At 38.0% G+C, this 22,583-nt stretch overlaps 1 protein-coding gene across 1 annotated transcript in view; it reads left to right on the top strand.

Annotated features, from left to right (window-relative positions):
• P2RY4 (pyrimidinergic receptor P2Y4) overlaps window positions 1-22,540 on the top strand; it is a 66,134-nt gene extending 43,594 nt beyond the window's left edge. The window contains exon 4 of the transcript XR_012067623.1: window positions 22,475-22,540. The gene's annotated coding sequence lies outside the window, so the exon portion shown is untranslated. The remainder of the gene's footprint in view (window positions 1-22,474) is intronic.
• Window positions 22,541-22,583: the final 43 nt, after the last annotated feature.

The raw sequence follows: 22,583 nt of genomic DNA, 5'->3' as shown, positions 1-22,583 counted from the left end.
TTTGTCTGTTGAACAACCCACATTTGACCTGGAGAATCTCCCACAGCCTGGACTTTGCTTGCTGCGTACTCATGGTGTACCTTAGCAGCTTCCTCTGTGTTTCCGGGAGATTGGCAGCTGGATTCAAAGACTGGATCAGACTTTGGTTTGAGCCTTTTGGCAAGATATTCATTTATTTTTTTTAAAAATTGAAGTATAGTTGATTTGCAATGTTGTGTTAGTTTCCAGTATCCAGCAAAGTGATTCGGTTCTATTTATTTACTTTTTTGCGGGGGACCAGTAATTAGTTTTGTTTGTTTGTTTATTTAATGGAGGTACTTGGGACTGAACCCAGGACCTTGTGCATGCTAAGCATGCGCTCTACCACTGAGCTCTACCCTCCCTACCTTTTCATTTACTTTTTTAACACAGAACAACCCCACTTCCTACCCTCCTTTTTCCCCTGCCATTGACCTGCTGAAGACTGTTCTCCCTTGGAGTAAGCCAGTCTTCCACCCCTCAGCACCAGCTCCCATGAGCAGGGGTGAAGATGTAGAGCTGGATTCGGAAGTGAGTTCCAAGTCCAGGCCAAAATGAGGGCTGGGGCAGCAAAGTACTCGTTTCTCTCTCTGACGCCTGTCTCTTATCACGTTATAACTTCATGCCCTTTGAAGCAACTTGAGTTATCTTGGGGTTTTTTTTTTTCATTTTGTTCTGTTTTTTGTTTCTGTTTTTGTTTTTGTTTGCTTTTCACACCTGAAGACTATAGGCTTCTAAAGGGGTAGGGACCATATCTTATTTGTCAGTGCATCTGCCCCTAATGCCTGGAACATCCTAGGTCCTTGGTATTAAATGAACCGTCAATAAGTTAGTATCTTAGTTTGAGGTCTGTGATCAGGATGGTTACTTATGGGTACTGAGACCACAGGAGTCCTGTGGAAGAGTGTGTTCTGGGGACATGCATGGGAAGGACAAGAGGCTATATAGAAATAGAGAACAAGGGACAGACTGCAAAAGAGGAAAAGAATGAGAGAAAGGAAGGCAAGTGCTGACCTTTAAGTCAGTTTGGCAAAGGACAAAGTTCTACCTACTTTGCCTTCCCTGCACCTGGAGGGCTGTCCCCACTCCAGCTTTTCCTGCTAATTGAATATCAGCTTGGCCCTCAAGCAAAAGTGAGCATTCAAGTATTGCCATCTTCTGTAATCCCTGTTGACATCCCTGGGGTTGAGGGTGAGGACTAGCCCCTGGCAATACAGGGACAATTAGCATTCTGTCTTTCCAGAATAGAATTTTCTGGGCTAACACCAACTCCCTCTCCGTGCTCTCTTGTCCTAAATTGTCTTATTTAGGATTTCTCCTGGATGAACTTTTTTTTTCCTTTTTAAGTTTTATTTTATTGAGTTATAGTCAGTTTACAATGTTGTGTCAATTTCCAGTGTAGAACACAATTTTTCAGTTATACATGAACATACATATATTCATTGTCGCATACTTTTTCACCGTGAGCTACCACAAGATCTTGTATATATTTCCCTGTGCTATACAGTATAATCTTGTTTATCTATTGAACTTCTAATAATTTGTGCACTTTCAGTTTCCCCCTTTATTTCCTCTTGCCCACCCCCAGAAAAAAGGGAAGTAAGTTGTTAAGAATCCGTTCAAGCTACAGAGAGTTGATCTGTATGTATATTTTCCCTTTTAGCAGCAGACCTGATCCTTTGCTTTAGTATTTTAAAATGTCATGGACTTCCACAAAATAATAGTTGTATTGTTAATATCCCTTGATTGAGAACTGTATAATGAACTAAAGCACTGTGGCTCAACATCATGATAGTATATATCATGACATTTGAAAAAAATGTGTAAGCATTTTTTTATTCATTCTAGACAGTGCTTGGGCCATATTGGACTTTCCAGAATCCTTGTAATAATTAAGTTACTCCCTGCAACCCCCCAGTGGTTTGCTGCCTACTGGTGAGAAGCAATGGCTGGTTTGCTTTTTTCAAAATGGAAATGGATTTATCGTTTTTTCTGATTATAAAAATAAGCCGGAGAAATCATAAAACTTTCAGACTATGCAGGAAAGCATAAAGGGAACAAAAGTCACTTATAATCTCACCACCTAGAAATAACAACTGTTAACTGTTCACATCTTGGTATCTCTCTTTCTTGACTTTTTCCTGTATAAATGTAAAGATAGAAATAGTGTCACTGTCACTGTAAAGAGCTTGGGCTCTTGAGTCCAGCATATCTAGGTCTGTAGGTAGGAGGACACTGAAGCACTAAGATGAGTAAATACCTACCTATGTCATAGGGTTGTCATGAGAGTAAGTAATTAACATAAAGCATTTTCTTCAGTGCCTTGTTTGTCTATATGCTCATATTTAAAGCTCTCTAAATGTTAGTTACTATGTATAATTTATTGATCTTTTTTAAAAAAGTATAGTCAGTTTACAGTGTGTCAATTTCTAGTGTATGGCATAATGTTTCAGTCATATAGATACATACATATATTTGTTTTCATATTCTTTTTCATTATAGGTTACTACAAGATATTGAATATAGTTCTCTATGCTATACAGTAGAAACTTGTTGTTTATCTATTCTGTATATAGTAGTTAGTATCTGCAGATCTCCAACTCCCAAATTATCCCTTCCTATCACTTTCCCCTCCATTAACCATAAGTTTGTTTTTTATGTCTGTGAGTCTGTTTCTGTTTTGTAGATAAGTTCATTAGCATCTTCTTTTTTTTTTTTAGATTCCACATATGAATGATATCATATGGTATTTTTCTTTCTCTTTCTGGCTTACTTCACTTAAAATGATAATCTCCAGGTCTATCCATGTTGCAAATGGCATTATTTTTTTGCAGCTGAGTAGTATTCCATTGTATACATATACCAGAACTTCTTTATCCAGTCATCTGTCAATGGACATTTAGGTTGTTTCCATATCTTGGGTATTGTAGCTAGTGCTGCTATGAACATTGGGGTGCATGTATCTTTTCACTATGTATAATTTCTGAATCAAAATGGAATCATATTCTCTGTACTGTTTTGTAACCCACTTTCTCACCTAACAGTATATCATGGACATTTTTCATGTCAGTTTTCTTCCTATAACATCAGCATTTCATTGTATGGCTATGCCATGATTCATTTAACCAATCTATTAAGGAGGAAGCACTAATTTTTAGATATTCCTCTTTCACTATCTGGTCAGACTTCTAGGTCTTTTAAGGGTAGGTGAAAGGTCACTGATTGGAAACCGTCACTTACCTGCAGCCCTTTCAGTGGGTACTGCTCAGTTTCCTCTCTCCCAGCAGTTTTTAAGATTTACTGGTGCAGAAAGTGGAATACTCTCAAGCCTTTGTTAACCAGGTACGGTCCAGGAACCAGGTAGCACAGTCAGCAGAATCAGTCTCTGTCTCCAAGGAGATGACTGGGTCTGAAAAGAGGGCTTGACCCTTTTTTCCAAACAGCTTAAGAAGCAGGTTTCTTGAAGGTCTCCAATACCACTAGACCTGGCAGGGCTGCCACTTAGGTTCACCTCGACTCAATCTCAGGAACGTTTAAGCACAAGCTAAGTCCAAGGCCAAGGTGAGGTGTGGAAAAATGAGTCTTGAGAGCTGTGGATCACTGAGATCAGCCTGTACCCAGGAAAAGTCAGGGCAAGAAATCTGTTTTATCAACATGTTGGTTTCTATGCTTTCATATTGTTTTCTTTTTCTTTTTGAGAAAAAAATTTTTTTCTAATCTCACCTGAACTAAGGACAAAAGTGACTGCAATTTCCTAGACCAGAAACTTTCTTGGTATGTGGGTGGTCCTGACTGCCATGAATGGTATCAAAGAAAATGGAGTGATAGCCAAAAGAAATTAGGAAACATGGGAATGTGAGAACTGGTTGTAAGTACACTGATCCTTTCTTTTCTTCCTTTTTTTTAAACATGACCTCACATAATTGTATTAATTGTAATACTTGGTTGATGACACACTCTTCATTGTTTTATGGATGTCTCTCTTCTCTATTTTTCTATCTTTTCTTTCTTTCTATCTTTTCATTCATTCATTTATTTTTCCAGAAGGGATTGCCCTCTTGAGTACTACACATGAGAAGTGCTGTCTTGCCCCTGGGTCACAATTTAGCAGCTAATTATCTGATCTTGGCCTTCACTTCCTTCTCAGACGTCTGAAGGTATTTGCTACAACTTTGGTCATACAGTTCTTCTTTTCCTTCTCTTCAGTCCCTGGCCTGGGAAGGATTCATCAGAGTGGCATCAAATCCTTAAGTGAGTTCCATCACAATAGGATGTGGGCAGCAAATAGCCAAAGCAGGTCACAGGGAAGGATGAGCAGGCATTGATAATTCCCCAAAGCCAATGCCTGGTCCTATGGAGATCTGGATATCAGAAACAATTTGAAGTTCTAAGATCTGAAATGGCAGCAAGGTGTGGAGATCAAGGCAAGAATAAACCAAAAGATAAGGCCATTCCAAAAGGTGACACAGCCTGTTGAAAACACCCACATGTAGTCCTAGATCAAAGGTGAAGAGAGGTCAGAAGGACAAGTGATCTTGATCTCTCTGTCCAGGTGATTAGGACAATCAGACAGGGGTCTTGCCCTTTCCCTACCTGCTTTGGCATGCTGGTCCAGCCTGTCATGCAGTGTCATCAGCCAGCCTCAGTTTATCCTGCAAGTGATACTGCCTGCTTCTGACTCTCTGCCTATTCCTTTTAAGCCTGTTTTGCATGATGAACAATTGGATGAATTCATGCTGCATCGTGTGTTCAGAAATAGCCAAGCTGGGGGTGGCAGGAATCAAGGATTTGTTTAGTGCAGCATGAGAGCTACAGGAGTGAAAACCAGAGTCTGCAAAGAAGGAACCTGTCATATCACCAAGTAAGGTTGGGCAGGTGCTAACCTGCTTCAGTTTCCCTGATGCCGCTGGACTCTGAGGGACTAAGAGCCGATCCATCTGAAGAGGAATGGTTTATTGGTCGCAAACGCTCTGGTGCCTGAGCAGCCTCAAGGGATTCTTTCTAACTCACAAGTCCAGGCACTGATAACAGCCATTTATCGCATACATTATATCCCTGTTACAGTCGTTTACCTTACAGGCCCTTTGATGTTGCTGGAAGATCTGACTTTCCCATACTTTTCACCTTTGATGCCAGTCGTAAAGAATCATAAAAATTCTTCATCATATCTCCTAGGGGGAGCTAGCTGGTGTGGCTTGATTCTTTCAAGGTCCCATTTTTGTCTTATAAGGTATAGTACACTTGCCAAAGTGTCTGTAGCTGCTGGGAGGTGGGTGGAGAGGGCTTCGCTGTCTACTCAGGGTAGTGGGGAATTACATCAGCCTGCACTGTCCTTACCTGTTCTAAAAACAAAACTTTGCATATGGTTTGTGTGGCCTACGGGAAGGGCTGGACAAACATGTACACACAGGGGTCAGGGAGATCCAGGAGGGGCCAAGACCTACATGCTGAGCCACAAGTTGTAAACTCAAATGTCTCTAGGGACCAGAGGTACCAGAAATGAGGGAACAGGCTGAGAGTGTAATAGGAAGTGGCGGCGATTATGGTGAACTAGAGAGGACATGCTTCTTCTCAAAGCCTTCAGAGTTAGTTTTTCCAACTTTTTCTTGTGAAAAAAAATCAAACATATAGGAAAGTGGAAAGAATAATATAGTGCACACCTGGGATATCATCTACCTTTTCAATTCAACAATTGTTAATATTTCACCTATTTATTTTGTCTCTCTCTGTATGAATGTATGTACATAGGTATGTATATATGGATGTGGGTTTTCTTTTTCTGAACTACTTCAAATTTTAAAAACAACGGCTGGACTGTCTAAACAAAACACAACTGGCAAATAGATTTGGCCCAACAGCTGCTAATTTGTGGCTGCTAGGGAAAGACTGGTAGGAAGGGCACAGACCAAGTGGGGAGGTGCCAGGAGGAAGTCCTAGGAGTCCAGTTAACCCTGAGAGATCTGACAAGGAGCAAAGAGGGGACAAGCGGAAATGGAAGTGGCCTTCTGCTCCTCCCCAGCCTTCTTGTTTCTGAACAGAATCCATAATCCTTTTCAGATCAGCTAGGGTTTGACTTCTTTTCTTTGTTTTGTGAAATATATCAAATATATTATATATAAGAGTTGAAATAATAATAATGAAGACATTCTTATATATTGTTCTATATTATCTATTATAATTATATGTTAACTATAAGCCATATAATTATATTAATTATAATTATGGTTGTATTATATGTATTATGAATTATTATAATTAATATACAATTATATATTATATATAATATTATATAACAATAATGAGAACACACATATTTACCAACCAACTAAAGAAATAAGCTACCAGTAGCTTCAAAGGCCCCTGCGTGCCTCTCCCTAATCTCATTCCCCTCATCTTCTCTCCCACCTTGAATAACCTCTATACTGACGTGTTTGTCTATCATTCCCTTTCTTTTATTTGTGGTTTCATCACAATGTTGTTTAGTTTTGCCTATATGTGTGTGTGTACACACATATAATATGGTATTTCTCTGACTTGATCGTTTCCACTCAACTCTAAGATTTGAGTTTTATGTTTGTTGACATATGTAGCTCTGCTTTTTGTATTCCATTGTGTGACTATAGATGGATGTACTGTGCTTTATTCATCCATGGTCTTATTAGATGGACATTTGGGTTGTTTCCAGCTTGTTTTTGCTTTTATGAACCCTGCTTCTAGGACATTCTTAAAAATATCTTGTGCTCATGCATCAAAGTTTCTCTAGGATGTATGCCTTGGAGTGGAACTGCTGAGTCATAGGTCCTGTTCAGATTCAATTTTACGAGGACATGCTAGAGTGTTCTCCAAAGTGATTATATCACATGCTTTCACCAGAGTGTGACTTCACATTGCTTCATATCCTAACACTTGGCTTTAACTGACTTTTACATTTTTGCCAGTCAGTTTTGCGTCCAGTGCTGCCTTTTTGTGGTTTTAATTTGTATTTCCCTAATTACTAAAGAGGTTGAGTATCGGTTCATATATTTATAGGCTATATTTCTTCTGGAAAATACATGTTTGTGTCTTTTACTCTTTTTTTTTACTTTTATGTAGATGTTCTTGATATAGTCCATATCCTAATCCTTTGTCAGTTAGGTGCTGTGAATATCAATACGTGAAGTTACAGTAAGGAATAGAAAGCATGGCCTCTCTGAAGCCAGACTGTCTGGGTTCAAATCCTAGCTCCACCCTTCACTAACTGTGTGGTTTCAGGCAATTAATCTCTCTGTGCCTCAGTTTCCTTAACCTCTTTGAGCTTCATTTTTCTCATCTGTGGAGTACCTAAGCCATAGAATTATTGTGCCAATTAAATGAGTTAATATATATAAAGCACTTAGGATGGTGCCTGGCCCATATTAATTAACATGTGCATTTCAATAGAATGTTCCTTAAGGGCAGAGATTTGGTTTTGATCTGTTTATTGATTTATCCTAAGGACCATTAACAGTGCCTGGCACGTAGTAGGTGTTCAGTGATATTTGTTGAATGAATGATTTTTCTCCTCATTTGTAGATTATCTTTTCACTTTCTTTAGAGATTTTTAAAAGTTCTTAGTTTTAGTTTGTATGTTTTGTGTGCTATTGTAATAAATTTTTCCCCTCTCTGAGATTATGAAGATATTTGTCTGATTATGAAGATATTTTTCTTTTCTTTCTTTCTTTCTTTCTTTCTTTCTTTCTTTCTTTCTTTCTTTCTTTCTTCCTTCCTTCCTTCCTTCCTTCCTTCCTTCCTTCCTTCCTTCCTTCCTTCCTTCCTTCCTTCCTTCCTTCCTTCCTCTCTCTCTTGCTTTCTTTCTTCTTTCTTTTTTGTTAATGGAGGTACTGGGGATTGAACCCAGGAACTTGTGCATGCTAAGCATGTGCTCTACCACTGAGCCATACCCTCCCACCACTTGAAGATACTTTTATGTACTTTGTTCCAAAAGTTTAAAAGTCTGTTGTTCTTAATTTTTATAACTTTGGGGAAAAGACAGAGATGCAAAAATAGCAGGTTTAGTTAGTTACACAAAACGTTAAAATCTCCACAGAAGTTGATCCGAGTGCTTTTCAGTCTGTAAATGGGGTTGAGCTGAGCATTTTAGCTCCTCTTCAAGCTCCTTCCCCCGTGTTCTTAGTCTCAGGGCTGAGTTTTCCATCCTAGTCCTCCCCTCCTCACCTCTGTTGCCTCACATTTCCTCTAAGACTCCTTGAAGTCAAGTACTAGTCAAAGGAATTCAGTGAAATCTATTTTCTATGTCATTCATTCATTCAACAAATATTTATTCTGTGCTAACTGTATTTTGTGCAGTTTTCTAAGTGCTGGCATTTCAGCTGTGAACTAAACAAGATCCCTGTCCTCCTGATGCTTATATGCTAGGTAGGGATGACAACAGCAAACAAATAAATATATGATGCTAAGTGGTGATAGATTCTGTGGAGTAAAATAAATCAGAATAAGGGAGATGGGAAGTGAGCTCCCATTTTAGGTAGATTGGCCAGGGAAGGCATGTGGCTATCAAGGGGAAGAGCCTTTCTAGACAGAAGGAGCAGCAAGTACAAAAGCCCTGAGACAGGGGTGTACTTGTTCAAGGAATTTATTCAGGGAATAGCAAGCAGGTCCTGTGGCTGGAGTGGAGTTAGAAACAAGTAGAGAAAATAGTAGGAAGTGAACAACAAGGTCCTACTGTATACCACAGGGAACTATATTCAATATCTTGTAGTAATCTATAATGAAAAAGAATATATGATTGTATATGTATGACGGAAACACTATGCTGTACACCAGAAACTAACACAGCATTGTGAATCAACTACACTTCAATTTAAAAAAAAAGGAGTTATACCAATTACCTTTAGCAGGATTTTTATGAGGTAGCCTTGAATGAGTAAAATAAGATACAGAAAATGTCTAATATGGTCTCATTTTTATGAAACAATAAATGGAAAAAACTGCTGTAAACAAAAGAAAAAGAAAGAACATAGTAAGAAGTGGAGTCAGAGAGTGGTATGGTTAACCATGGTAAGTCTTTGAGGAAATGAGTTATCTTGAGTCATCAGTGACTACCTGTTGGGTAGAAGCGAGGCTGAGGGCTGGGCTCCTATTCTGGTTTCCTGGCCTCTGGTTTCTCTTCCTTTCTCTATTACAACCCACTTAATCTTTAGAAAATTCCTCTGTGCCATCACTTTCAGGGGTTCTTTATTGCTTTTGAGATAAAGGCCAAATTACACAGCCTCTGAAACCTCACTTATGCTGTTCCTCTCACCTCTTCTTTGCTCAAGGTCCAGTTAAGACAAGAAGCCAGTTGTCTTGACTTCCAGTTGTAACAATCAGAGCATGTTAGGATAAGAATGATTTGTTAGTTAGGATGTAGGTGCAGTGCTTGCGACAGAGATCCAAAATAAAATGTGGCTTAAATAAGGTAAAGATACATTTCTCTCTCTTGCAGGCACCGCAAAGTGGCTATTGTTCTGTCTACTCAGTGAAGTTGTCAGTGGCCCAGGCCCCTCCATCCCTAGGGAGTTGCCTTTATTTGCCCAATCCAAGATGGCAGCCTCTTAATACTCTCCCTGCTTTGGTATTTGCCCTTTCAAATTCAATTTTTTACAAGGAGCTGGAGGAAGGAACTTCTAAACTATAAGTTGAATTTTTCCTTTCCCCTGCTCAAAACCAGTAATGAGAAAGATCTTGAAACAGATATGAAGTGATTTCCAGGATATGCTTTAAGTGAAAAAAGCAAGATACAGAATAGTACATATAGCAATGCAACCTTTGGTTAAGAAGAGGGCGAATGTGAATATATATATATGTATACATATAAATATAGCATATAAATGCCTCTAATTGCAAAAACAACTCTAGAAGGAAAAAACCCCAAAGTAACAAAAATTCTTCCCTGTAGAGGGAGGAAAGGAATAGATTAAAGAGGGTGGAGTTGGAAGTGAAGCTTATCAATAGACTGCATTGTGTGTGCTAATATGTGTGGTTGGAATGATAGAAGTAGAAAAACATCATTGTACAACCTCTGATGAAATAATTGTGTCATACAACGATCATCACTAACTGCTAAAACCATGAGGTGAAGGTTCATGGGGAATGTTACTATCAACAGGTCAGAGTCTTACCACCCACTCTTAAATCAGTCTTTGAAACGCTGAAAGGGGGATATCCCCAATGTAAACTACCTACCTACCAAGTACTCTTACCTTCAAAATTGAACCTGAATCTAAACAAGCCTCTGGCTAGCTTCCAGCTTATAGGAAATAGAAAGGATAAAGAACGACTTAAAGGACACTGAGGAAGCTAACAGACAAATCCAGAATATGGGACCTTTTATAAGACAGTGGTAGTTTCTTCAAGAAGTCAATGGTCTGAAAAAAATGAGGGAGGGGAGAGGGAGGATGGCTCCAGATGAAAATAATTTATGGGACATCATAAACCAATGTAAAAAAATCTATTTTGAAGGCAATTAGGGAAATTTTACCATGAACTGAGTATTAGATGATACTATGGAAACTAAGGACCTTAATCATAGTTAATTTTTAGGGGTGATAACGACTTTATTGTTATGTGAGAAAATGGTCATATTTTTAAGATTTGACATGTTTAAGGGTGAAATTTGCTTTAAAACACTTCAGCTTAAAAAAGGAAAAGTTGGAATAGATGAAGCAAGGGGCAGTATCTTAATAATTGTGGAATCTCAGTGATACATTTATGGAGGGTCATTATTACTGTTCTCTCTGGTTTTGTGTATGTTTAAATTTTTTCATAATAAAAAATATTAGACCTCCCAACAACTCCTCATCTCACTTAGTAGAAAATCCAAAGCTATCATCACATTGTCTTATGAGGTCTGACTTGATCTAGCCCCCGTCTACCTCTCTCACCTCATCTTTTTGGTGAGGGCAAGGTCTTTGTTTTATTCAGTGCTCCAATCCCAGCCTCTAGAAAAGGGCCTGTCACATGGTAGGAACTCCATAAGCATTTGTTAAAATAGCAAAAGCACAGGGTCGTGATCAATTGTGGCACAGAGAGCAATTCAGGCTGACACATTTGCTGAACTGCTAATCCTCTAGAAACAGTGTTTGCTGTAATGACCTGTATATGTCATATGGTGTGAGAGATCTTGGGGATAAGGATTGAGGCATCTCCCAGACTCTGCTTGCCTTCGGGGAGGTCTTGTTTACACAGATGTTTTGGGGCCGTGTCTCCAAGCTATTGGGTTTGTCAAGGGGGTGGAGTCCCCCTCCAGCTATCAGCATGACTGCTCTGTTTTGTGACTCACCAGTTCCCTGTCCTAGGCCATCCCTAAACTCAGTTGTTTTCCAGTTACTGGGGAAAAGAGGGAAACTAGTTATTGAGAAAAAGGTCCACTAGGTCCTGAGAGCCAGAGATTAGGCTCTAAAAACTTAGCTTTTCCTCAGACACTATGCCTTGAGACTGGTGGTTTCTGCTGCGGAGGCCTAACAAAGGGCAATCTCCCTGTGATAGTCCTGAATCTGGGGGTGGCAGTGAGTCTGAAGGTCTCCTCTCACCCCACAACAAGGAACCCTCCCCCTCATCTATTTTCCCTCTCACTTCTTCACCTTCTTGTGGTACCCTCATGTTAGGCAGTCACAGGATAGAAGTGAGCTTGGCCTGTAGCACGCTTGAGGGACGCCTGTTCAGAGATGTCTGTCCAGAGACTCACTCAGTTCGTCAGCTCAACAAATTCTGAGGGCCTTGGCCACTGATTTTGCTACACACTCAGACAATAATGTTGGTCCATTGGGTTGAGGTCTTGCTTTGGCCTAGAAAGCACCAGGATCAAGGACAAATCTTTGTAGGCCCTGAGGAAGTCTGCTCCATTTTCTCCTGAGGGAAGAGACCATCAGGAAACTGTAAGCAGCGAGACTCCGAATCCTGTCAAAAAACGAAATTCAACGGAGTAAATTTGAACATCTAATTTGCTTTACTGGGTGATTCGTGCATCAGTCAGCATCCCATCTAGCAACTAGAAGGACTCTCCCAGGAGCAGTACAAAATGGAAGGCTTTTATAGAGAGGAAGGTAGGGCGAGGAAATCAATAACAAAAGAAAAGAAAGGGTTATTTGGGGACAGGACATCCACTTTTCGTGGGGAACAGAACTAGCAAATTGCCTCTTCCTACTCTTGAGGGGCCAGGTAGATAGAGAGGACCCACGTGACAGGTTACCTCATTGGTACTGACCAGAATATTCGAGACTATTTGATTAAGATTACATTTCTGGTGAAGGGCAAAACTGCAATTAGGTTAGCTTTCATGGGCTTAGATTTGGTATAACGGACTTTAGCACAAGTGACACCATTTTGAGCCTGTGGGTTTTCTCTTTCATGTTTCTGATTGATTATTATTATACAGGAAACGTTGATTTTTGTGTATATTATCTTGCATTTAGCCACTTGATTGAACTCTCTTATCAGTACTAACAATTTCTTAGTTTATTCTCTTGAGTTTTTAAATTAAACAATCATACTGTTTGCAAAAAACTTGTAGCCTATTGGTTCCTGGAACAAGTTCAGGCATTAAGCTGTCATAAGGTAAATTTATATCATGTTTGGTGCAATATAATACATTCTAATTTGTTCCTGAAAACCCACCTGTATAAAGATACCAAAATTGATAATGAAAATAAATTAAAAAGAAAAGAAAATCCAAATATATGCTTTTTAAAAATCTTTATTAACTATGTAATACAAAACACTAAATAGAAATGCTGTGTCAGCTTCTTTTGAGGGGAGATTATTTTTTCTCATGGGCTTGCTTAAGATGTCCCATGTGAATATATGAGTATATGAAAATACGAAAAACCACTGAATCGTACCCTTTAAGAGGGTAATTATGTGGTATGTGAAAGACATCTCAATTTTTTTAAAAAAGAAGAAAATATAGTCCTTGAAGTTTGGAATGAAGATGTCATATTTTTCTGTTAAATATTCTTCAAGTAAATATAAGCATTCTTTATTACGTTTATGACCTTCCAAGTGCATTATATATATTTTGTTTGTTTTGTTTTGGGGGGGTAGGTAATTAGGTTTATTTATATATTTATTTAATGGAGGTACTGGGGATTGAACTCAGTACCTCGTGCATGCCAGGCATGCACTCTACCACTGAACTAGACCCTACCCCAAGTGCATTTTAAAATAGGGTCATCTTTCTGGAAAGTTTTTATGGTTGATGAGCTGCATATTGACACATGGTAAATATTTGGAGCGGGATGATTTCTATGGCAACTCAAACAGTGACCCTTTGCTCTCCTATTTCGATAAAAAGTTTATGGCTGAGTTCCTTTGATAATCTAACAATTTTAGGGGGAGGGTATAGCCTAGTGGTAGAGTGCCTGCCTAGCATGCACAAGGTCCTGAGTTCAATCCCCAGCACCTCCACCAAAAAAATAAACTAAAAAAACTTAATTACTTCCTCCCCCAAAATAAAAAAATTAAAACAACAACAAAACAAAAACAAAAAAGAATCTAACAATTCAACTACCTCTGCTTTATAGCCAGGTGTTGATTTATACTTCTTGCCATTGGAGATTTGTGACAGCATTAGATTACAAAAGTCTTGCTTTATTGATATTAGACACCTGTTTGAAAATAGTAGCCTTTCTCTTCAATGATTTCAGTTAATGTTTCCAGAAACTTGAAGAGAGCTTGGCACAGAGCTTCTGTGCCAAGATCTGCAGGTATCCCCTATGCCAATTATGATGTAGCAAACAATTCTCTTGCTGTAGCTGTTAAAACAAAAGTATACTTTGTTCAGGATGAAATGTTTTCTTTAGATAGCTCACTCTGCCTATTTAAGAAAATTTTTTTGAACTCTACTTGATTTACAATGTTGTGTTTCTGATGTACAGCAAAGTGATTCAGTTATACATATATATATTTTCATATTCTTTTTCATTATATGTTATTGCAAGCTATTGAATATAGTTCCCTGTGCTATACAGTAGATCCTTGTTGTTTATCTATTTTATATATAATCTAATCCCAAATTCCTAATTTATCCCTCCCCGCTTTCCTCTTTGATAGCCATAAGTTTGTTTTCTATGTCTGTGTGTCTGTTTCTGTTTTGTGAGTAAGTTCATTTGGATCATTTTTAGAGTTCACATATAAGTGGTATCATATGATATTTGTCTTGCTCTGCCTGACTTACTTCACTTAGTAATATAATCTCTAGGTCCATCCGTTTTGCTGCAAATGGCAATCTTTCATTCTTTTTTGTTGCTGAGTAGTCTTCCATTGTTTATATATACTACATATTCTTTATCTGTTCATCTGTCAATGGACATTTAGGTTGCTTCCATGTCGTGGCTATTATAAATAGTGCTGCTACGAACATTGGGATGCATGTATCTTTTTGAATTAGAGTTTTCTATGGATATATGCCCAGGAGTGGGATTGCTGGATCATATGGTAAGTCTATTTTTAGTTTTTTAAGAGCCCTTCATATTGTTTTCCATAGTGACTGCACCAAATTACATTCCCAACAACAGTGTAGAGGGTTCCCTTGTCTCCGCACCCTCTCCAGCATTTATTGTTTGTGGGTTTCTTTTACTATTTATTTATTTATTTATTTGTTTATTTATTTATTTAATATTTTTATTGAAGTATAATCAGTTCACAATGTTGTGTCAATTTCTGGTATACAGCACAATACTTCAGTCATATAGGAACATACATATATTCGTTTTCATATTCTTTTTAACCACAGATTACTACAAGATTTTGAATATAGTTCCCTGTGCTATACAGTAGATACTTGTTGTTTATCTACTTTATATATAGTAATATATGCAAATTTCAATCTCCCAATTTATCCCTTCCCACGCCCTTCTCCCCCGGTAACCATAAGTTTGTTTTCTGTATCTGTGAGTCTATTTCTGTTTTGTAGATAATTTTTTTTAAGATTCCACATATAAGTGATATCATATGGTATTTTCCTTTCTCTTTCTGGCTTACTTCACTTAGAATGACCATCTCCAGATCCATCCATGTTGCTGCAAATGGCATTATTTTTTCTTTTTTATGGCTGAGTAGTATTCCATTGTATAAAATATACCACACTTCTTTATCCAGTCATCTATCGATGGACATTTAGGTTGTTTTTATGTGTTGGCTATTGTAAATAGTGCTGCTATAAACATTGGGGTGCATGTATCTTTTCTAATTAGAGTTCCCTCCAGATATATGCCCAGGAGTGGGATTGCTAGATCATATGGTAAGTCTATTGTTAGTCTTTTGAGGACTCTCCATGCTATTTTCCATAATGGCTGGAGCAAACTACATTCCCACCAGCAGTGTAGGAGGGTTCTCTTTTCTCCACACCCTCTCCAGCATTTATCGTTTATGGACTTTTGGGTGATGGCCATTCTGACTGTTGTGAGGTGATACTTCATTGTAGTTTTGATTTGCATTTCTCTGATAATTAGCTATATTGAGCATCTTTTCATGTGCCTATTGGCCATCTGTATGTCTTCTTTGGAGAAATGTCTATTTAGATCTTCTGCCCATATTTTGATTGGGTTGTTTGTTTTTTTTGTTATTGAGTTGTATGAGCTGTTTGTATATTTTAGAAATTAAGCCCTTGTCAGTCACATCATTTGCAAATATTTTTTCCCAGTCTGTAGGTTGTCTTTTTGTCTTGTTTATGGTTTCCTTTGCTGTGAAGAAGCTCATAAGTTTATTAAGTCCCATTTGTTTATTTTTGCCTTCATTTCTGTTGCCTTGGGAGACTGACCTAGGAAAACATTGCTACGATTTATGTCAAAATGTTTTGCCTATGTTCTCTTCAGGGAGTTTTATCATATCCTGCCTTGTATTTAAGCCTTTAAGCCATTTTGAATTTATTTTTGTGTGTGGCATGAGAGAGTGTTCTAACTTCACTGATTTACATGCAGCTGTCCAGCTTTCTCAACATGACTTGCCAAAGAGACTATCTTTTCTCCATTGTATACTCTTGCCTCCTTTGTCAAAGATGAATTGACTGTAGGTATGTCACTCTGCCTATTGTTATGTGTTCTTAAGAGAGACAGTGTTTTTGTCAAAATTATTGCTTGGCTCATTATGCATTAATGGAGTCAAAAGTCAAAATATTATATTTCTTTAGAGTCATTTTAAAAGTGAAAAACAGAAAAAAAACTTCATATTTCAATGTTAAGTTATAGTTTTTCTTGATTTTCTATTGATTTGGCATTTCTTTTCTCATATATTGGGGAAAGTGAAAACTTTGTCAAATTTGAAGAAAACTGACCCCCAAAAAGTGAAGAATGTTGTAAAAGGGAATCAGATATTGTGACTTCCTCATTCAAAACTTTTCAGTGGTTTCCCATCTCACTCAGAATAGCATCCAAAATACGTACTAACACCTTATGTTGAATCCCTGTCTACCCCTCCTACCCTGTTCTTATTCTTCTCCTTGTTCACCACACCTCAGCCTATTATCAGTTGATGTTGTATCAGTGTAAATAGCAGTTTGGGTGTTACAGTAAGGATTTGAGTTGTGGTAAGAAAGGAGACACCTCTAAACCTAATTCTGTTGTCTCCTTTCCCGTATTTATTCCTCTCAGTTCTGTTTCACTTGATATTGGCATGGCCAGGAATCTGAAAATAGTAGTAAATAATTGTGTTGATAAAGTACATTCTTGGTTTGTTTCTGATTTTAATGGAAATGTCTATAGAGTTTCGTTGTCTGATGTTGGCTACTGATCTGAGATAGATACCATTTATGATATTACAGTAGTATCTTCTGTTTCTAGCTTTTAAAGAGTGTTTAATCAAGAATGAACATTGAATTTTAATTTATGCTATTTAAGCATATATTAAGGTGATCATATAGTTTTTCTTTGTTGACCTACTGTTGTGTCGTAAGAATGGATTTCCTGATATTTAGCCATATTTGCATTCCTGGGATAAACCTTTCTGGGCCTGGAGCATTCTGTTAAGGGAATTCTGAATCCAGTTTATTCTTATTTAAGAGGTTTACATCTTTGTTCGTAAGTGATATTATGCTCTTGTTTCCTTTTTTGGCATGTGTACTCTCTCTGTTTTGGATCAGGTACTATCAACGAAAACACTTTAAGGACATGAGCCATCTTGGTGGCCTTGTCTGAGTAGGTACAATGGTTCTGTTTGCTCAAGATAACACTTTGTATATAAAAAATTATTAATCCCTTACAATTTATCCAATTATTAATTCAAAATGCATCATGGGCTTACGTGTAAAATGAGAAAAATTTTGGAAAAGTACGTGGGAGAAAATCTTGGAGACCTAGGGCTTGGTGAAGGATTCTTAGACATGACACCAAAAACAAGATCCATGTAGTAGGCTGAATAATGTTTAACCCCCAAACGTTGATGTTCTAATCCTTAGAATTGGTGAATTTGTACCTTACATGGCTGAGGACTTTGCAGATATGATTAAGAGATGGGGAGATTGCCTAACTAATCTGTTGGGCCCAATGTAATCACAGGGGTCCTTATAAGAGGGAGGCAGGAAGGTAAGAGTCAGGGAAGGCGATGTGATGCCAGAAGCAGGGTCTGGAGTGGCACCTTTGCTAGAAGAGGGTCGTGAACCAAGGGATTTGGACAGCCTCAACATGCAGGAAAAGGCAAGGAATGAATTTTCTCCTAGAACCTCCAGAAGGAATGCAACCTTGGCAACGCCTTGATTTTAGCCCAGTGAGACCCTTGTTTTTCAAGCTCCTGACTTCCAGCACTGTAAGATAATATATTAGTAGTTTTAAGCCACTAAATTTGTGGTAATTTGTTATAGCTGCAATAGGAAACTGATACAATTCATAAAAGAAAAATTTGATAAATTGGACTTCAGCAAAACTAAAAACATTTTCTCTGCAAAAGACCCTGTTAAGAGGATGAAAAGACAAACTACAGACTTGGAAAAAGCAACTGCGAACCATATATCCAACAAAGGACTAGTACCTAGACTATATAAAGAATCCTCAGTGGCAAAAATCTAATCAACTCAATTAGAAAATGGGCAGAAGACATGAAGAGATATTTCACTGAGACTAGAGAGATGGCAAATAAGCACATGAAAAGATATTCGACATCATTAGCCATTAGGAAAATTGTTGTATAAATACCTGACAATTAGCTTTTTATTGTAATGTAAGTGCCTGTCATTAAGCTTTTGATTGCTGAGCCATCCTTTTCAAAAACATCCATCTCGAATAAACACATTGCCAGCTACACAATGAGCTAAAGAGCTAGGCTATCTCACCCATGAAGTTCCCCTTTTAGAAAGCTCTGGGTGACCTAAATAACCTGATAGTATATGAGTGACTCTGCTTTTCCCTTCCTGTGCCCTAATTCCCACTCTTAGGTTTTATTTTATTTAGTAAATTATTTTTTTTAAATGTCAGTTCTTTTTTTTTTGGAGGGGGGTAATTAGGTTTGCTTATTTATTTATTTACTTAAGGGAGGTAGTAAGGATTGAACCCAGGACCTCACACATGCTAGGCACATACTCTACCACTGAGCTATACCCTCCCCCTTCTGCTCTTGGGTTTTAAATTCACCAACAGAGTAAATCCATGAAACCCTAGGCACCCCACCTTCAACCCCAATAAAGACAGAACCCCAGGTTCACATGCTCTCTCTCTCTCTCCCCCCCACCCCCTCTCTTTCTTCCCCCATGACCTCACTGTGTGGCCCTCAGTGTGCCATGTACCCTCCAGGACCTGCGAGTAATGCATCTTGTTTTGTTTTTTTTTTTAAGTTCCCTTATGGTTGTTGCTGAAGTACATCTTGCAATCATAAGAACCGCAAGAGCCAGTCCAACCACATTGACTCCACTGAGGGAAATGTCTGTGGGGGCTTGCCCATGAGTAGTCTAGGCCCAGGTGAGTGTCCCCAGGCATTTCTAGCTGATAGCATCACTTTTGGTAGGCTGTCACTGACCCTCTAAAATGCAAATTAAGACTGCAATGAGATATCACTATGCATGTATTGGAATGGCTAAAATGAAAACAGTGACAATACCAAATGCTGGCTAAGGTGCAGAGAAACATAATGCCTTATACCTTGCTGATGGAAAGGTAAAGTGGTACAGCCACTCTAGAAAAGAGTGTGACAGTTTCTTGTAAAACTAAACATGCAATTTCTTATACAGGCCATGAATTGCCCTCCTAGGCATTTATCCCTGAAAAATCAAAACTTATCTTCACAAAAACTGTTAACAATCCAAATGTTTTTCATTGGCTAAATGGTTAAACAAACTTTGGTGCATCTAGACCATGGACTACTACTCAACAGTAAAAAGAGATGAACTATCAATATATGACAACTTGGATGGATCTTAAGGGTCTTATGCTTAGTGAAAAAAGCCAATTTTAAAAGATTACATACTGTGTGATTCCATTTGTATACAGTTGTCCCTTGGAATCTGAGGGGGATTGGTTCCAGGATCCCCCTGTCCCCCACCCCCACAGATACCCAAATCTATGACTATTCGAGTCCCTTATACAAAATGATATAGTGTTTGCATATAGCCTATGCACATCCTCCCATATGTTTTATTATTTTAAAATTTTATTTAATTTACTTTTGAGGTATAGTTGATTGACAATATTATATTAGTTTCAGGTGGACAACATAGTGATTCAAAATTTTTATAGATTATACTCCTTTTGTAGTTATTATAAAATATTGGCTATATTCCCTGTGTTGCCCAATCTATCCTTACAGCTTATTTTATACATAATAATTTGTACCTCTTACCCCTCTACCCTTATCTTTCCCCTTCCCTCTTCCCTCTCCTCACTAGTAAGCACTAGTTTGTTCTCTATATCTGTGAGTCTGTTTCTTTTTTGTTATATTCACTGGTTTGTTTTATTTTTTAGATTCCGCATGTAAGCGATAACATACATTATTTGTCTTTCTCTGTCTGGCTTATTTCACTTAGCATAATGCCCTCCAAGTCCATCCACGCTGGTGCAAATGGCAACATTCATTCTTTTTTGTAGCTCAGTAATATTCCACTGTTTATACATACCACACCTTTTTTATCCATTCTTCTGTTGATGGACACTTAGGTTGGTTCCATATATTGGCTATTGTAAATAATGCTGTTATGAACATTGGGGTGCATGTATCTTTTTGAATTAGTGCTTTCATTGTCTTCGGATGTATATTCAGGAGTGGGATTGCTGGATCATATGGTAGTTCTATTTTTAGTTTTTTGAGGAACCTCCATAATGTTGTCCACAGTGTCTGCACCAATTTACATTCCCACCAGCAGTGCTCAAGGGTTCCCTTTTCTCCACAGCCTCATCAACATAGGTTATCTGTGGTCTTTTTGATGATGGCCATTCTGACAGATGTGAGGTGTACATCATTGTGGTTTTAATTTGTATTTCTCTAATGATTAGCAGTGTTCAGCATCTTTTCATGTACCTGTCAGCCATCTGTATGTCTTCTTTAAAAAAATGTCTATTCAAGTCTTCTTCCCATTTGTTTTTTTGATATTGAGTTGTATAAGCTGTTTATGTATTTTAGGTATTAATCCCTTATGGGTCATGTCACTTGCAAATATCTTCTCCCATTCAGTAGGTTGTCTTTTTGTTTTGTCGCTGGTTTCCTTTTCTGTGCCAAAGCTTTTAAGTTTAATTTGGTCCCATTCTCATATATTTTAAATAATCTCTAGATTACTTATAATACCTAATACAATGTAAATGCTATGTAAACAGTTGCTGGATTGTGACTAATTCAAGTTTTGCCTTTTGGAACTTTCTGGAATTTTTTTCTGAATATTTCAAATACTATTTTATCTGAAAATATTTTTGACAAAATATTTTTGATCTGCAATTTAATCTATGGATGTGGAACCCTTGGATACAGAGAGTTGAGTGTAATATGACAAAGCAATAGAAATGGAGAACAGATCAGTGATTGCCAGGGTACAGGGACGAAGGTGGAGGTGTATGATTATACAGATGTAGTACGAGGGAGTTCCTCTATGGTGATGAAATAGCTCTATATTATGATGGTTATGGGAGTTACACAAATCTATATAGGAGATTAAATTGTATAGACACACATACACCCACACTCACACACAAATGAGTGCATATAAAAGTGGTGAAAACTGAATAGGTCCTGTAGTCTAACAGTATTGTACCAGTGTCAATTTCCTGTTTTGCTATTGTACTACAATTTTATAAGATGTCACCATTGTGGGAAGCTGGGTAAAGAGTCCAATAGACTCTATTTTTGTAGCTTCCTGTGAATCAACAATCATTTCAAAATAAAAATATTAAAATTTTTAATTGTGATTTTGAAACTTTAATGCTGTTCACACTTTCCCCCTTAAACTAAAATACTAATTGTTCTTTGAGATATAATTCATATAGTAACCAAGCAGGATCCTGTGGAGACCTCTTGGGGACAGGCTCCTCTGCTCCCATGGTCCCTTGCCTGCCTCTTGTTTGTAGTAGAAGCTTGGCATTTCTGACTCCATATTGTATCTATCTCTTCTGCTGCTTTAACATCTGAGTGATAAGCCTCTGCTTAGCCCTGCACATAGACACGTTAATCACGAAAGAAATTCTGCTTACAGCTTAAGATTGGTGCAAAGAGCCACTTACCCAAAACTTGCCTCCCATGGGGAGATAAAGAAGTATGAATAAAAATAACGATTGTCTTGTCAAGATTTATAGGAACATCATGACCAGACTCAGTTCAACTGAAATCTACTAATAAAAAACAAAGAGTTTTCACAACCCTCCTTCGACCCTTGCTGGTCCTCAGACATCACTTCCTGATCTTAACCTCTCCTGCCTCCCCCTTCCTAGCATAAAAGAAGTTTGAATTCTACCCTGAATCAAGATGGTTCCTGAGGACATTAGTCCACCATCTTCTCGGTTTGCTAGCTTTCTGAATAAAGTTACTTTTCCTTGCCCCAGCACCTTGTTTCTCAACTCACTGGCCCAATGAGTGGTGCATGGTATGAGCTTGGACTCAGTTACAATATATCATAAAATTCACCATTGTAAGGTGTATGATTTAGTGGGGTTTAGTATATTCACAAGATTGTACAGCCATCACCACTATCTAATTCCACAACATTTTCATCACCTGAAAAAGAAACCGTATACCTATTAGTAGTCACTCCCCCATCAGTCCCTGGCAGTGACTAATCTACTTTCTGTCTCTCTCTCAGTATCCCTCTGTTTGCTGATTCTGGACATTTCATAAAAATGGAATCATATTAGATAGAGCCTTGTGTTTCCAGCTTCTTAGCATCATGTTTGCAAGATTCATCCTGTTGTGGCATGTATCAATACTTCATTCCGTTTATGGTTGAATAATATTTCATTTTATAGATATACCACATTTGTTTCTCCATCTGTCAACTAGTGAACCTATGGGTTGTTTCCACTTTGTTTTTTTGCTATTACAGGCATTCCTTGGAGATGTGGCGGGTTTGGTTCCAGATCACTGCAACAGAGTGAAGTTCACAATAAAGTGAGTTACGTGAATTTTTTGGTTTCTCAGTGCATATAAAAGTT

The sequence above is a fragment of the Vicugna pacos genome, chromosome X, assembly GCF_048564905.1.
Source record: "Vicugna pacos chromosome X, VicPac4, whole genome shotgun sequence".
Lineage (NCBI taxonomy): Eukaryota > Metazoa > Chordata > Mammalia > Artiodactyla > Camelidae > Vicugna > Vicugna pacos.
Note: the sequence above shows the minus strand (reverse complement) of the source record. Positions and strands in the feature narration are given on the sequence as shown.